General features: G+C 34.7%; 1 long non-coding RNA gene across 3 annotated transcripts in view; it reads right to left on the reverse strand.

Annotated features, from left to right (window-relative positions):
* Nucleotides 1-9,750: 9,750 nt before the first annotated feature.
* LOC115353139 overlaps nucleotides 9,751-16,286 on the reverse strand; it is a 36,816-nt gene continuing 30,280 nt past the window's right edge. For 2 of the 3 annotated variants that reach the window (XR_003927437.2, XR_003927438.2), the window contains exon 5: nucleotides 11,074-11,949. This is a non-coding gene — a long non-coding RNA (uncharacterized LOC115353139). Of the gene's footprint in view, nucleotides 9,845-11,073; nucleotides 11,950-16,286 lie in introns of those variants that run through there. The other variant, XR_003927439.1, reaches the window with a different exon arrangement.

Consider the following 16,286-nt stretch of genomic DNA (forward strand, 5'->3'; position numbering starts at 1 on the left):
ATGTAAAACCTGGAATACAAATATGTCATAAACACACTAGTGCACTTTGGATCGTAATCCTACCCATTACATTTTTCAGTCTCCTGAATGCACAGGGCCCCGATATTGTATCAAGATAAACAGCTGGATGCATGGTGGATGAGGCATCAGGAATGACTCTGAGAAACATGGTGCATCTATTAATCTTCAGGGTTCTGCACTTGCACACTATCTTCAAACAGATACACTACCCTTGTAAAATCTCTTCTGGGATGTTGCTTCTTTACCATGATTTACAACAACAAGGTGCCAGCTCATGGGATGTGGGAATGAATTAATACCCATATGAAACTCTAAACTAAGATATGTTTTTTGAGAGAAAGGAAAAAAAAAAAAAGTCCAACGAAATACAACCCACAAGTTTACAGCCTTTGCCTTCTAAAAATATCTTCTATCATAAACTAAACATGAATTAGATAAACTAACAGAGAAAACATGTACCTGTAATGTGAAAATTAATTGTTAGGTGTTTTCCAGTCTTAAAGAAGTGGAAAGTTCAAAATTAGCATACTGTCATGCCTCTATGTCTCCTGGTTCTTCTGAAATGAAGAACAGAACAGTCGAGCCTCTCAGAAACTTTTGTTTTAAGCATTCCCCAATTGTATTCCTGTGCCAAAGGAGAGCTCTGCATCTAAGACCATGGGTCTGCAGATCAACATTATAAGCTACCAGATCTGTAACTCCTCCTTCCACCAGCCCCATGCATGTTCTTGTGCAAGGGTCTTCTGTTCTTTATGTATCACTCAGTAACATGGTTTGGTAACCAATTAACTCTACTTAAATTTTGCTTAAAATGAAAGACCATTTTTTGTTACATTTTGCAGTGTAACCACTCTCTTACTTTCCAGAACATAGGGGGAGTGAACATCCTAGAAAGATTTTTAATTTCTTTCTTCTTTTTTTTTTTTTTTATTTCTCATCTATTAGCAAAAAGGACAATATTTGCTCTTAAATCATAGGTAAAACTAAATAATGTAGTTAATCATCAACAGAGATTAAAATAAATCTAACATAAGAGTATTTAGATGACAGGTTGGAGACTGACATATATATCAATGAAAACTGACAGGATTTTATTATCTAAAGGAAAAAAAAATGCCAAAAGCCTATATACATATTTGTCTATACCTCTAAATGTTTTGGGAATATGTAATTAGAAGAACAAATATGAGACTTCATTTAATCTTGCCTCAAAAGCTGAAGATTATTGTCACTGAAGATTTATATTCTATAATATATATTAATATGACAAGGGAATTTATCTTAAACAAATATTGAGTTAGAAAGAAACAGGGGGCTTTTTTGCATTGCTTAGCTTACTCTCAGTTGGACTTCTGAGGATTAGAGGTGCAGGAGGGTAGGCTGAAAAAGTTATTATCCCTTTAATAACCTGCAAAAAAATTTAAAAAGTTCAAGTAAACCTTTTGAGTAGATTGCAAGTTCCTTTTAACAGAATAATGTAATTAATCATAAACTACTGCAGATGATAATTTGAATTACAGCTTAAAGGTAAATGATCTTATTACAAGGATTTTCAGGAATATTTGCTCATCTTTTATGAATTATTTTGGGATGTCGTATTTTGAAATATTTTGGGTGAGACTACTTTAGAGATCACATCAGAGTAGTCAATTAGAGTGTCTTTCCATTTTTTGTAGAGAAATAACATGATCTACCCCATGTGTCTTAGGTTGAGGAGACTCACTCTAATGATACTTGTTTTTTCTCCACTGCCTGTAAAGCAAATCACAATGACTGACTTGTATATACATTATAGATACCTGAAGTTAGAACAGGTGATCAAATACTTTGTGCCTGAACTTTTAAGATGCTGGAGGGATGTTTAAAATATCTACCCTTCGGGCGCAAACTCTTAATTTTTTTCTGTTTCTGTGACTGAACTCGTGTGCTGTTTCTACACAAATAATAACTGTAAACTGCATGTTTAATTCAAGCTGGGTACCTAAACCTCAGTCCACATAAAATTGTTGTGCAATTCTGAAACATAAGCTGCATAATTAATTTGGCAGCTTCCTAATTAATTTGTATTTTACTACTTTAAAAGTGGGGTTGAAATGTATTTTATTTTTTAATAAGCCTTATGTTATTGAGCTTCAGCTCTGCCCTCACAGTTCTATGTGACAAGCAGGATTCCAGAGTAAAGAAGATAAATTAACTGTCCTACACAATGAAGTAGATTCTCCGCTTCCCTTGACTCTGTTATGCAGTTACTTGATCGTGCCTTTCAACTGCACTATTTAAATAATAAATTCTTAAATAAGAATGTTTTTTTAATGCTGTACATCACTTCTATGATAATTACAGTAATATTGTTGGCACTCAGAAGTCTCTAAATATTTTTTACAGTCTACTAAAGTGTTTTGACATGGCATCTATTAAACCAAGGAAAACAGAAAGAAAAAATCAGATGCACTACTGTGAATTGAAAGATAACAAAAGCAATGCAGTGGCACTCATTCATACGTTTATATACTTGTTCTACACTCAACTGTGGCTAGCATTTCATCATATTACCAAAAATTTTTAATCCTTTGGTCTTTGGCCTTCCCTCTTTTACCACAGAGAATTGGACATGAAGTAGCCACAAGCTCACTGGTTTATTTGAAATCAGGACTAAGTAAATTCTATTTGCTGGTATTCACTGCCATCTTCCTCATTGCACCAGGCTTCTGAAAGAGCAGGAGGCAATCATGTGAATCAAATGTTCAACTCAAGAGACAGAAAGCATTTCACCACCAGCATATTATTGCAGGTCGCAGGTTTAGCACAGCTTTTGAGGGGGCTGGAAATTTTTCAGAAAGATAATTGCCTGTTCTACTTTGGTTACTTAACTGGTGTAACTGATGGCTTGGGATGTGTTATTTTAACACATTATCTATTGAAAATATATTTTATATTTATATAAGCATATATTAGCTCAGCAGTTTTACTTTCTTTTTTATTTCTTTCCAACAGTAATAGCCTCTAGGATTTTTTTTACCTGGTATTATATAAGAATATTTCTGGCAGGAAAGAAAACTAAAATGTACATAAGCATTTTTGGAGTTGCATGGTAACAGCAAAGATCATCATACTATCATCTGAATCCATCTCCAGAATGCAGCAACAGGTATGTAAATTTTTTCCACCCAAAATGTTATTTGTTCGCATTTTTTCATTATTTACTTTCTTTTCATCAATTACTATAAACCTTGAATGCTGTTACTTTCATATGCAGATCTGTGTAAAACTCTTCTAAAATAGTAGTGTCATATGGTCAAGGGAAACTTCTTACCCTATACCAAAGTTTTATATTTTCTAATGAGCTAGAACATAAGAATATACTTCAGAAGATAATACAGTCTGTTTATTTCCTTATAATTTTCACATAGCCTGTGTTGAAGGCTGAGCTGGGAATATATGCACTGATTGTGAGGCCAAACCTAAGAATAAATTTGCAGCAATTTCCTTAGGTTCAGCATTTTGACATAGAGAGGTTCTCAGTGAGACCCAAGCTCAAAATCTGTAATGAAAAATGTATAGTTATTTTTAAGAAAGTTTTTTAAAAGGCATATCTTATATTCCAGTTGCATAACAAGTAAATAGTTAATGAAAATACCTTTTGAAAATAAATTTAATACATTTTTAGACTGACAACTCAGCAATATGCATCAATCAAGTTGAATGACAATATAAATGCCATGCCAAGAATCCTATAATTAAGGTGATCTTTCATAGAAGTCTTGGAATTAAAGTGAAATCTGACAGCCTTTCTCTGGAGGAAATGGTAATGGAGATACATCTGACCAGGCTTTAACTGTGGAGGGATGCAGTACTCTATTTTCTTAATGTTTAATAGTTTTTTTGACCAAAATAAAAGAAACTATATAAACAGAAAGTATAAATAAGGGCAGTAAGGTAAATATAAAGCAAACTTCAGTCCAGATTTTTTTCCAGCTCTTAGCTCAGGCTAATAGTGCGGTGTATTCCCACAGACTAGATTATCAATACTCATACAAACAGAATTTCCAGAAGAATCAGCGGCTCTAAACTTAAGGAAGCAAATAAACCTTTAAAATCTCAGAAAACTGATGGAGATTTAACTTGCATTGCCACACTAACTAAATTACAGTTTCAGTGCAGTCAGTTGTAATAATGCTTACTGCTTATATACAGACATTTGAAAATTACTGTTACAGAAATATGTTGAATGTAAGGCATTAAAAATTGCCCCAAGAATAAAGTCTTTCAGATACTGTAAATGTTCTGTTGCCTTCTGTTTGGTCAAACTGTATTGCAATGTACTTCCTTGTCTGAAAACTGAAGTTGTTGCTTACTATTATGTATATTACCATAATACTTAGAAGTCTATTAGAGGTCAGGATCCCTATGCACAAATGCAGCCAAGAAGACAATCCCCATCCAAAGAATTTTCAAACTAAGTAGAAGACGAGACAACAGATGGAGTGAGACAGATGGTTGGAAGCTGGGGGTGGTAAAATAAAGCCCAGAGACAATATTAGGCAGTGGTTTTAAAACTCTACGAGTTAATGATTGTCAGATGCTTTGAAGACAGCATGAAAAATAAAATTTTAATTGGGGTTCTGAGGAATTATAATGAAGATCTGAAGATGTCTATCAGGGCTTCTTGACTGGGTGGGGAAATTGACTTTCGATATAGATATAGATATAGATACGTTCATGCATACCTGTCTTCATAGATACCTGTCTGAAAATCTGGTAAGCAATGATAATTTAACTTGTATTTGTTAATAAGATTCCCCTCACTAAGGTGAGATGAGAGAAAAGGATAGATGAAACATAATTTAGATGAGAACCTGAAAAATGTGAATCAGGAAACAGCTAATTTACCAGTACTTAGATAGCTTTATGTTATCTAATCTAAGCCTACTTTTTCATTCTGAAGGTCTACTCCCTCAAGTCAGCTGGTATTTTTAACCCCAATAATATTTGTGTAAATAGCTTTATAATGGGCTTTTGAACAGTATCCCACATGAATCAGCTCTGTGGCGATGGACCTTATACTCTTCTGAATGGACACAGATTCTCGAAAAAACTTTAGCTCCACATACCTCTCAGTGAAGGTTCAGAGCTTTGCAGCTATGAGGAACAGCAACAACAAAAAAATAAAAAAATAAAAAAAAATTCCTGTGGCCAGTGATGCACTTTGAGCGCTGCTGGAATACTCTTGGCCCACAGATGGAAATTCTGCGTTGTCTTGTAGTGTGTCTTGACATGACCTACTACTATCCACAGTGACAAGCATTCATGGAGATAATGTTTCCCTGATTCCCACACCAACTGGCAAGAATAATTAATAATCTTCTTCTGAGAAGAGAAAACAAGTATTGATTCAGATACTGACACAAGGAGTTCACATAATGTCAAAAAGCTTAATTTTACTGTGTTGGTATTGAAAAGGAGGAAATGGATCTCTTCTACATTTTCTCTTCCAGATGGCTACCATAGGCTTGAATTACTTCATTTGGAATCGGTATCTAGAACTGAAGCCCAACAAACTTCAGAAATTCTGTGGCAATTCTAATGGCAAGTGGTTCTAGGAATGGTCGGTCAACAGCAGGGAAAACCAAGTGGGATAGTGTGGTGGGTTTACTCTGGCTGGATGCTGGGTGCCCACCAAGCTGCTCTATCATTCCCCTCCTCAGTAGGACAGGTGGGAAGAGAATAAGATGGAAAAGAACTCATGGGTCAAGATAAAGGCAGTTTTAATAAAGCAAAAGCAAAGGTCACATGTGGAAGCAAAGGAAAACAAAAGACTTATTCTCTACTTCCCATCAGCAGGCGATGTCCAGTCACTTCCCAGGAAGTAGGGCTTCAGTACGCCTAGCAGGTGCTTCAGAAGACAAATATTGTAATAACGAATGCCACCCTGCTCCTCCTCCTTTCTCTTAGCTTTTATAGCTGAGATGTCATATGGTGTGGAATACCCCTTTGGTCAGTTTGAGTCAGCTGTCCTGGCTATGTCCCCTCCCAAGATCTTGCCCAGCCCCAGCCTGCTGGTGAGGGGGAATGTTGGAAAGACAGCCTTGATGCTGTGCAAGCACTGCTCAGCAGTAGCCAAAACATTGGTGTGTTATCAACACCTTTCTAGCTACCAATACAAAGCACAGTGTTATGTGGGCTGCTATGGGGAAAATTAACTCCATCTCAGCCAGACCCAATACAGATAGAAATAATTGGATTTAAGAAGCAGTTCAGGAGAAAATTTTTCACCATCAGGACATCAAGCAGGCTTTGCAGAATGCAGTTGTGCAACTTGACCCTGTTTTGAGCAGGTTAGACTACAGATGTCCTGAGGTTCCTTCCAACCTGAATTATCCCATGAACCAAATGCATCCTAATTCAGAACTGAGAACCCATTGTTGGAGGAAGGACCAATAAACCATGAACTGTACAAAATAGTAGGTGTACCAAGATGCTTTAGTGCCTCATGATTTCAAGCCCGTAATTCAAGAGAAATGTTTTTGGAAAGTTTCTCTAATATGGACCTTCGCTAAGACAATGGAAGTGTCTAACGTGGGAGTACTACAGCTGCAATATTGCTATTGCAAACAGAACAAGAACAGATACTAGCTTTGAGAGACCACCAGCGGGAGACATGGTATGGGAAAGACAGTAAACCAAGGCTCTATTGACACTGAAAGGGTGCATAGCCACAATGCAAGAGAGAAGTCCAGCACATTAAAGGACATGTCTGCTGTGTCCAGAAATGAAAAAGAAAATAAGATACAATTATTTGAAAGATTATAGAGTTTAATATGAAGTTTCTGAAATCAATTCTGTTAGATGGGAAAGACTATATCAAGTTATAGGGGGAAGATCACAAGGAGAACAAAAGACGAAAGACTAGAGAAAATAGAGAGGGCTTGAGCTCTGTAATTAAAAAGTAAAAATTAGAACATAATGGGTGTAACATAAGATTCTGAGTTTGCCTTACATTCTCATCTGCAGACTTTCTCTTCCTTTCAATACACAGTAATTGCTTGGAATGATTAGTAAAATAAATTCTGACCAGGAATAAGAGATCTTCAGAACTAAAGGCTGGATACTTGAGTAAAAATGAGCTGCTCAACATGAAAACCTCAAAATGCAAATTGCAGTTTTCACACTTAGTGTTATTATCCCAGAACCGCAAAGCAGAATTAACATCATAAATGTAAATTTTCAGTTTGTTCTTTTTTATTGTATTCTAAATTCGTTTCTTGTGTCTACATTTTTCTTTTTTTCTTTTGGCAATACAGAGAATTGTCTTAATTAGATTGCATTAGATTTTAGCTTTTTCTCCTTCTCTTTCATGCCGTTTCATAACTTTATGAGAAAAAAGGTAAAAGAGAAAAAAAACATGTAAAAAATTATAACAACTCAGGTCCTCACCTTGTTCATTCTATAGGTGTGAGCATCAAAGTACAAGCACAAAACGATACAAGTTTTTAAAGTTAAAAAACGTTTCTTACATAAAATTGAAATAATTTTTAAAATATCAGTATTTTTATTTAATTGGGTTTTTTTAATTTCACATTGTAAATGCATCACTTTTCCATCCAGATGAAAAAAAAAGTCTTCCGGGACTCAAATTCTGTCTTAAATTCCAAATATTTCAACCAGTGTTAGACAAAAATTATTGTCATGTTATCCTTCCTATATGATATAATCCTTCCTATATGAATACCTCTTATTTCTGCCTAAATTACACTATGTGTTTAAGGAAGCTAGAGATATCTAAACTTGAAACAAAGACTTAAAAGTTTTGTAAAAGGATAGAGATTCCCTTTCTTGGTACATAATTAATTATCTTTGTTTAAAAATTAAAAAAAAAAAAGCCAGTTTAATTTGTAGACATTCAGGGTTTAGTGATTCAATGTTGCATTCTGGATCAAGTGAATAACATTTGTGTAGTGTCTTTGCAAAAAGAAGGAAATTGATAATGCTTCATTTTTCCTAAATTGTAGTGTATCAATAACTTAGGGTCTTCTTAGGGGCTGATAGGTCTATTTTTTCCTAAATGTTTATATATAGTTCTGGACTTATCAGCATGGTTCATGACAGCTTTTTGAAGAAGTATTTTTGCAACGTCAAAGGCACTTCACAGGAAGCAGACCACATATAAAAACCAGTGTTTCCTGAGTGGGAGGAATGTGTGGATGTGTGCAGGTATTTTAGGATTCCCCCCCCCCCCCCCCCCCCCCCCCCCCCAGCTTCTTATTTCGCTAGCTAGTACTTGAAATGTTTCAAATTAACCGATTTTTTTAATAGCCCAACCAAGTCTTAAAATAAGGCTACTAAGCCAAATGTTTAATTTTTCAACATCTGGATTTAGGCCTTTGGAATCAGGAAAATTTGCTTATTTTTCTATTTGGTCTGTTAAACTATATTCTCAGTGACAATGATATAGCAAAGGTAATATTTTTCTCTGATGTATAAGAACAGTATCTATATATGTTTTAATATGTTTTGAGACAAGCTGTAGGAGAACAAATTGATTTTCAGATGTGTTTGTTATTTTCAAGGCTCCTGAAATGGCATAAATTGAGGAAAGCTAATAGTCCTGATTATTAAGTCAGGCTTTGTTACATTAAATTTTCGCAGGTAATTAGAAGCAGTTTTACAAATAACATGAGGGAAATAGTTTCCACAAGGTATCGAAAGGGTATACTCCCTGCTGTCTTAAAATTACTCTGGAGAACTTACTACTAGGCGGATTCTTTTTTTTTTAATCTCATTTGATGTCTGATTTTCGTGTTCAGTTCTCTTATGCTGATTTAGGTTATTCTCCTCAGAAAGTATGTTTTGATCAACTTAATTATGAATTGATTTGTAAATATATGGCAAAATAATTTATGGTTAGATTTTTCAGTTATGCTTTTTGGAAAAATACCATTACTGTTCACTTTTTTCCATCTTGTCAGGAAGTATGGTATCTTTAAAATGTATTTATTACAGTCCAATTGTGCTAGGCTTTGGAACAATGATACTCCCTCTTCATCATAAAATACCCACTTAAATTTATTTTTCCCACATGAGCACTCTGCCGAACCTGCATTCTCTTTTTACACACTACACTCTCATCATCTTAGCAACAAATGTGTAAATTTGCAATATAAATAAGAAATTAATAGAAGCAGGAAAGGAAAACAAATTACAATGTTCTCAACAATTTTAGATTATCAAACCCTTATGAAGATTAGATGAATCCACTCTCTTCCCACTTACAAAAAAAAAAAAAAAAAATCATCCTTTTTAATAAAACTGGGAATAACTGCTGTTATCTTTCATTATTCCTGCCCTGTAAACACAATAAACATAGCACAATGTCATATAATCAGCAAATAAAGTGTCTGGAGCCTATGCAGTTCCTCATGAAGATTGTACAGCCCACTGCAAATGTTTCATTACATAATTATTTATTTTTCTATCAAGAAAAAAACTGGCTAGAAAGGTCATGGACTATATTGAAAACACTAGGTTAGGTGAAACAGTAGTAAAAAGAAATACAGTAGAAGAGTGAGAAAAATACTTCAAACAATTCATTCAAAGCCTATATGAAGTTTGAACATCCTATAAATGCGGGAACAATTATTTTCTGAATTTATAAGGATAAGAAATGAAGACTTTTTTAGTTTCTTTAATCAGAATGTAGTTCTTTAATGAAGATTTGCTTGATCTATATTATTCTGAGGAAGTAGGAGAGATTTTATTCTAATAATTTTTGAAGATGTGGGCTAAGAAATGCCAAAAGAAGGTCAGGTATTCATCGAGCAGTAACCTGGGAAGCAATAAAAAGAAAGACATGAGAATAGAGAATCCAGCTGATGACTGTTGGTTCTTCCTATGGAGTTAAGCAGTCTTATCTCTCAGTGTCTTCAATGGGTGTTAAGACTATTCTGTGGTTTTTTTCAGGTCCGGTTCATTGACTGGAAAGCATGAAAATATTCTTCCTCTGTCTTTTGCTCTACCCAAATATTAAAAATCAGACATGATCAACTCTGTATTGTCATTAAAATACATGTTCACCAGTACATGAGCTTTTGGCAGATAAGATACCAAACCCATTTCAAATCTTAAAGCATTTTTAAAGATGTATTAAAGGATGTTGGAGCACAGCTTTTTGAACTACAATGATATGGTGTCAGCCGTGGAAACAAGTGGAAAAGATTAATACTGGTACACTCTTAAGCTTCACTGAACAAACTCTCCAGATAACACATTATAATCAATAACGAAGAAGTCTAAATTGCAATTTCATCTTCTTGTATAAAAATGGAACTTTTCCTAGTTACAGTATTCAACTTAATTGAAGTATCATTGAAGAATTCTTTTCAGAAGGGAACTGTTATCCCTATGAAATGAAAACATTTATGAGGAACAGCTTGATGACTGAATAGTTCCTTCCTTTGTAATGCAAATTATTCTTATAAAGCAGCCACAAATAGAAAAGGGGCTGTATCCAGTTTCAGGCACAAGACATGTAAAATATGACTTTCAGATTAGCAAACATTTTTCATCAAATACGCTAAGACTGCATATTTTCATTGTAAAGATGATTACCTCTCTGAGGCCAAACTCACAAAGGTGCTAAAAGATGTTAAAAAGTAGCCTTAGCAGTTTTGGAACGTAACTTTGCCTATACAGACTTGTAAATTTCAACCACATCACTATGGAAATCCACATGTAATTTTCATATATATTAATTAAATGTATCAATGTTAATAAATATCTTGAAACAGAGGACTTTCAGACATTAGTTTTAACAAAAAAAAAACCCCAAACCTACTGTGCTTGTGTGTACTTCCATGTGCTTGAATAGTTCTCACTGTGGTTACATCTCATTGTTGCTCTGGAACTTGCTTAAGCACATGCTTAGTTATATGATGATTTAAGCATGATTTTAGCCATGAGTCTCAAGTTTAGCACATGCTCAAGTGCTTTAATTTCAAGATTATTTTTTTATTTACAACACTACTGTTGACATAAGTCCAAAAAAAAAAAGGAAAGAAGACTGGAATTAATTTTATTTTTACGTATATTTCTATGAAATCTGTACAGTTTTCACAGCTTTTATACAATCAGTATTGCTTCATCAGCAGTATTAGAAGTGTTATAATTCCATCTAGATCTAAAAGCTCCTCTCATAGTCTCATGCTATCTATCTGATTCTAGAGATTAACATTAATAGTTATTAATTTCATTGCTGTAATGCCCACGGCTGAACTTTACTGATCTTCAGATGGCTCCAAAGGGCTTTCAAATTAAGTACAGGGCAAAAGACAACTAGATGGATATAAGCAAACAGACACAGAGTTAAAGGAAATGATGAGCTAATATTGTCCGTGTACTAAGCAGTAGACTTAGCACAACAGCACAATAATGCCTGTCAAGTGGGTTTTTTTGTTGTTGGATTTTTTTGGCTGGCATCATGCTCAGAGACAGTAAAGACTACTAGCTTATATTTGATGTGACAGAAGAAAAGGAATCAGAAAAGAGAGAGAAAATAAAGGCTGATGTCAAAACGGGAACAAGCCACAGGAATAAATTGTGCAGCAGCATTCTGGATATTCTTGAGCACTACAAAGGGCACCAAGCCAAAATTTATGACTAATCCATGTCTTTAATGAAACGGTTTATGTCAGCAGTGGCAAAAGGAATGGGAAAAGTAAGAAAGCAATCTCTATATCCTACCTTTACGAAATGTGAGCTAAAGAAAAACAAACAAAAAAACCCCAGCAAAACCCAAACCAACTGAAAACAAAGCAGTTCATGAGATGATGGTCACATGATCTTATACAGGTGTTAAAACAGTGTCCTGCTCTTCCACTGTACTGCTGTAGCTCAACCACCATCACTCAGAGGAGTCAGGGAAATTTCCATGTCCTAGATGAAAAGAATATTCAATAATTTTTCTTTATTCTATTACTAAAGTTTAGGGCAAACAAGAATTTCATAGATCTGTTGGGAATACCTGGAATAGATCTAAATTCCACAGCACTCTTGGCCCATCAGGGGCCACCATGACACCCTCCTCATGAATAACTGCATCATACCTGACACTTGCAGCCTTCCAAAGGACAGTTGCTCCTACAGGAATAAATGAGTCAATATTGCATTTATCAAAGCCAAAATGAAGAACTGTTGTAATGGGACAGATGAATTAGTTTGCATGCTGAAACTATTAGAGAAAACTGCTATAGAAAAGATTAAAAATAATAGTGAATGAAGAAAAGCCCTTCTCCCTTTTAGTTTTGATTAAAACTGTTTTTTTTACTGTACAATATGTGTTTCAGAGTTCTTGAGGTCAAAGATCTCTTTACTGGCAAGACATCTACAGTGCCTTGTTTACACTAGTCTATCCTGACCTGTGAAGATCTTTTGTAGGTTGTGAAGGAAGAAATCACCTTTAATAGCCAAAAAAAGCTTTTGCCTCTTTTTGAAGTTAAGCTAAGTTTCTGTTTTGCTGAACAATTTCTGTAACTGTAGCTATTTTTAGGCACAGCTAAAGTAAAAAACGGCAGCCTACATCTTGAGTGCTTAATACTATTTTTCAAAAAAACTAGAAAAAATATTTCCATATTCATTTTTTCCTGACACTTTGATAGATAAAGTACATATGAGAAAATACTTCTGGGTACTAAAAAAATTCCTTTATATTATATTTCATTAATATAGCCATTATTGAAGCTCTCAACTTGAGAGGATTTTAATTTTTTTTTTCCTATACTTGCTAGGAATTCATAAATCATGAATTTTATGTAAAATAAAAGGGATTAATAAATTAGAGTGAATTCCTGCCGAGCTATTTAATATATTTGTTTCTATTTAGAAATATTTAAATTCAGGAGCCTGCATATTTTGTCAGTTGGGTTATACTCTGAGGACTGTACAGCTCACAATTTAACAGAGATGATAACACTAGAAAATAATCCCACTTAAACTCTTTTTAAAAACACAGTCCTGAGTTTCCATTTTGATCTCTTTCGCTTCTGGGATCTTCAGCTCATCACTACTGGGTATATGTGACCTACTGAATCTCACCTTTTTATGATCCTTAAAGAGATTATAAAGCCTCTAAAGTATAATGTATAAAAGTATTCATTAATTTACCAAATGAATGACTCTAGTTGAAAAATTTGGTGAATTTGTTTATAATAGACAATACATTAAAAGTACACAGTACTTGATCTCCATCCTATGAAGTGTTCAGTTTTAATAATCATATATTCTATATTATTTCCCATGGAATAATCAGTAGGAGGTCCTGACTTCTCCACTGAACTGTAAAAGGACACATTTCAGATTGTTCAGCTTCTAATGATTTCCCCCTCCTCCTCTGAAGAGAATTTCCAAAGAGCAGACAAGATCAATTTGTTATTAATCCATTTAGCCTTCTTGAAGCTATTTGTCTGTAGTTGTATTTTTGTTCAATATTAAGACCGAATTGTTCTTTGTCTTGTCTTCATATATATGTATTCAATATAACTTTGTCAATTTGCATTCCATCAGCTCATGTGTCTTCTGTTTTCTAATTCTGATGCAGTCCCCAAACAGCAACTAAAATCAACAGAAAGCTGAAAGAGGGAATTCTCTGAATTACTGAAACCATATTCCTCTTGTAATTATTTCTTTCTAAGGTACTGGAAGTGAGATATTACTCTTCCACTTCCCCAGTGGAGGTTTCTTTGTTCTCTATCATAGGACCTTGTGTAGTCTTTGGATGTTTCGAACGATTCACATCTGAAAAAAAGTTGTTGCTGTTATTCCAGGAGAAAATTTAGTAAAACTAACCTGATATTTGTATTATTCATCCAATTATTTTTAGCAAGTGCATTTTTTTCCTCCATTCCATAGGTAGATTAGCACTTTGCAGTCCTTTCAATTTCTTTGATTAGGTTTGGGAAGGAGGTATAATAACTATGAGCACAAGTGGATTATTTTTTTCTTCCAAATTCTTTCAGCTTATTCATACTATTGGAAAATATTACAAAACCATCTTTGCTTATCACTGTCTCTGCTATATCACTTTCTCTTATGCCATTGTAGATTATTTTTAAAGGTCTGCAGAATCTTTCCCTTTTGGTCAATGGTAAATGGAACTGTATCTACAGTGCAGTGCTACTGTATCTGCAAATATGCAGACAAAAATAATGAGAAGCAATTACTTTGCCAGCACTTCATTATCTCTGTTTACTTCAATTAATTTTTGCCCTTTTTACTAGATATCAAACAGACAAATAAACAAAATCCCAGACCTGTCAGATAATCTTGAAAAAATCATCTAGCCCAAGCTAAAGATAAAATTGAATACACTTCAATCATATCTGAGAGAAAGCTAACCTGCCTTTCAAAAACTTCAAGAAAGGGGATTCCACAAATTCCTGAGCAAAATATTGTGAAGTTTTATTGCATATACCATGAGAAAGATTTTCCTAACTTCTAACCATAATTTATCCAATTGTCAAGATTTTCTGAATTACAGTTCAGTGTGAGGACCAGTTCCTATAGTTTCTACAAATCTGTCCTTCCTAAATTTGAAAAGACTCAAGGGTATTTTCATCTTATAAGAGTAATATGAAGGAAGGAAGGAAAGAAGGGAAGGTGACAGGTAGGACAGAAATTGAGATAATCTCACAGAAATAGTCAAGACACTTGCTACTTGATACCTCCTGAAAAGGAACCTTTGCCTCATCATCATTTAAAAAAATCCCTTCATTTTTATTTCATAACTATAAACCTGATGTCTTCATAGTCTTACAGGATTGAATACACTACATAAAAATCTCACAAACATCATTGCATCTATCATTATATTATCCTGCAGCTATATACTCATTCTTACTTTCATAGTCCTGAGGCAAAGAACATTGGCAGACCCAGAGGGAGTATCTGGCACTTCAGAAATTGACCACAGATCTTCTATGTCCCAGCTGAAAGCCTTGCCCACAAGCTTACTCTCACTCCCCCTCAGCTTCCCTCATCTTGAGAACCCTCAAGTAGTAATAAAATGTGCACGATTAAAGCCTAATGAAGTAACAACTACATCCATAAGTTATTCTTTTTACTCAGAATGACTTGAGAGCTTCTTCCTAGCTGGCATCACACTTGGAAGTGGTGTTCTTCAAGCATGACAATGTTGCCAATAGAAAGATAATATGCTGGTTTTCTTTCATCTAATAGCTAATAGGTCACAGACCAGCATTCTGCTTTCATATCACCACCACTCCCTTCCCCTTCAAAAATGTAATTTCCATTGTCTCTTTAAAAACACCTTTAGTTATTCTACTTCCTGGTCACGCTTCCTTCACTCTGAATTTTAATGTGGGGGTTTTCTTTCCTCCGTTCTGTTTTTTTTATTTCATTTTTCAGTCTTTCCTCTGCTCTACTCAATCAAATATGTTCGACATTTCTAAACAGTCTAAGCCATGCCTCCCTCTCGTCACTGAATGACTGAAATCTTTTGTGTGTATTTGTCTTCTGTCTCTCCCACTCTGTGTTTTTTGTAAAGTTATTTGCTTGAGGATGACTGTACGTTCCTTTGATTAGAAACTGCCGTCTGCTTTGTCTGGTAGCTCTTAGCTTGAGGAATTTATTTGCAAGCAAAGGATATGCTGTATTGACAAATGCAGAGATTTGTGTCTGTGGGCCACAGGTTTTCCACTGCAATCAAAAGGATTTTCTTCTTTCCTCTGCATCCCATTCGGAGACAAGAATAAAATAGGTTTCAAGGCAGTAAGTTGTTACACACTCCATTCAAAACAGGTCTCATCCTCTCTGTTATTCGTTCCTTTTTCCGAGAGTTTATCAGTTAAATTGCAATAACTTTTATGGAAGCTTTTGACAGACTTCTATAACAGAGTTCACTTATTATCCATCTTGTTATCCGTCAATACAGGGATAGGAAAGAGACAGTCTTTCAGAATCATATGTGTTCTTTTTCTCATAAGATTTTTCCCAAGCACAGCAGCAATAGCTTTTACTGGAAAAGGTTTCAGAAATAAAGTAGAAAAGTTGCTATCTTCTCCAGTTCAGCAGTTTGGGGTTTTTTTTTTTCCTCTCAGTGTATTGTTTGCTCTGGTCATCTGTTGTCTAAAAATCTGATAAATAGCAAGCATCTTGAAACACTGCTGGTCTATATAGTAAGAGAGTATGGAAGTATGTGAAATGGATGGTGAATTTCTTTGGCTATAAAGAACGGGGTAAATGATGCATACTGCTGT

Source organism: Aquila chrysaetos, chromosome 18 (assembly GCF_900496995.4).
Source record: "Aquila chrysaetos chrysaetos chromosome 18, bAquChr1.4, whole genome shotgun sequence".
Taxonomy (NCBI): domain Eukaryota; kingdom Metazoa; phylum Chordata; class Aves; order Accipitriformes; family Accipitridae; genus Aquila; species Aquila chrysaetos.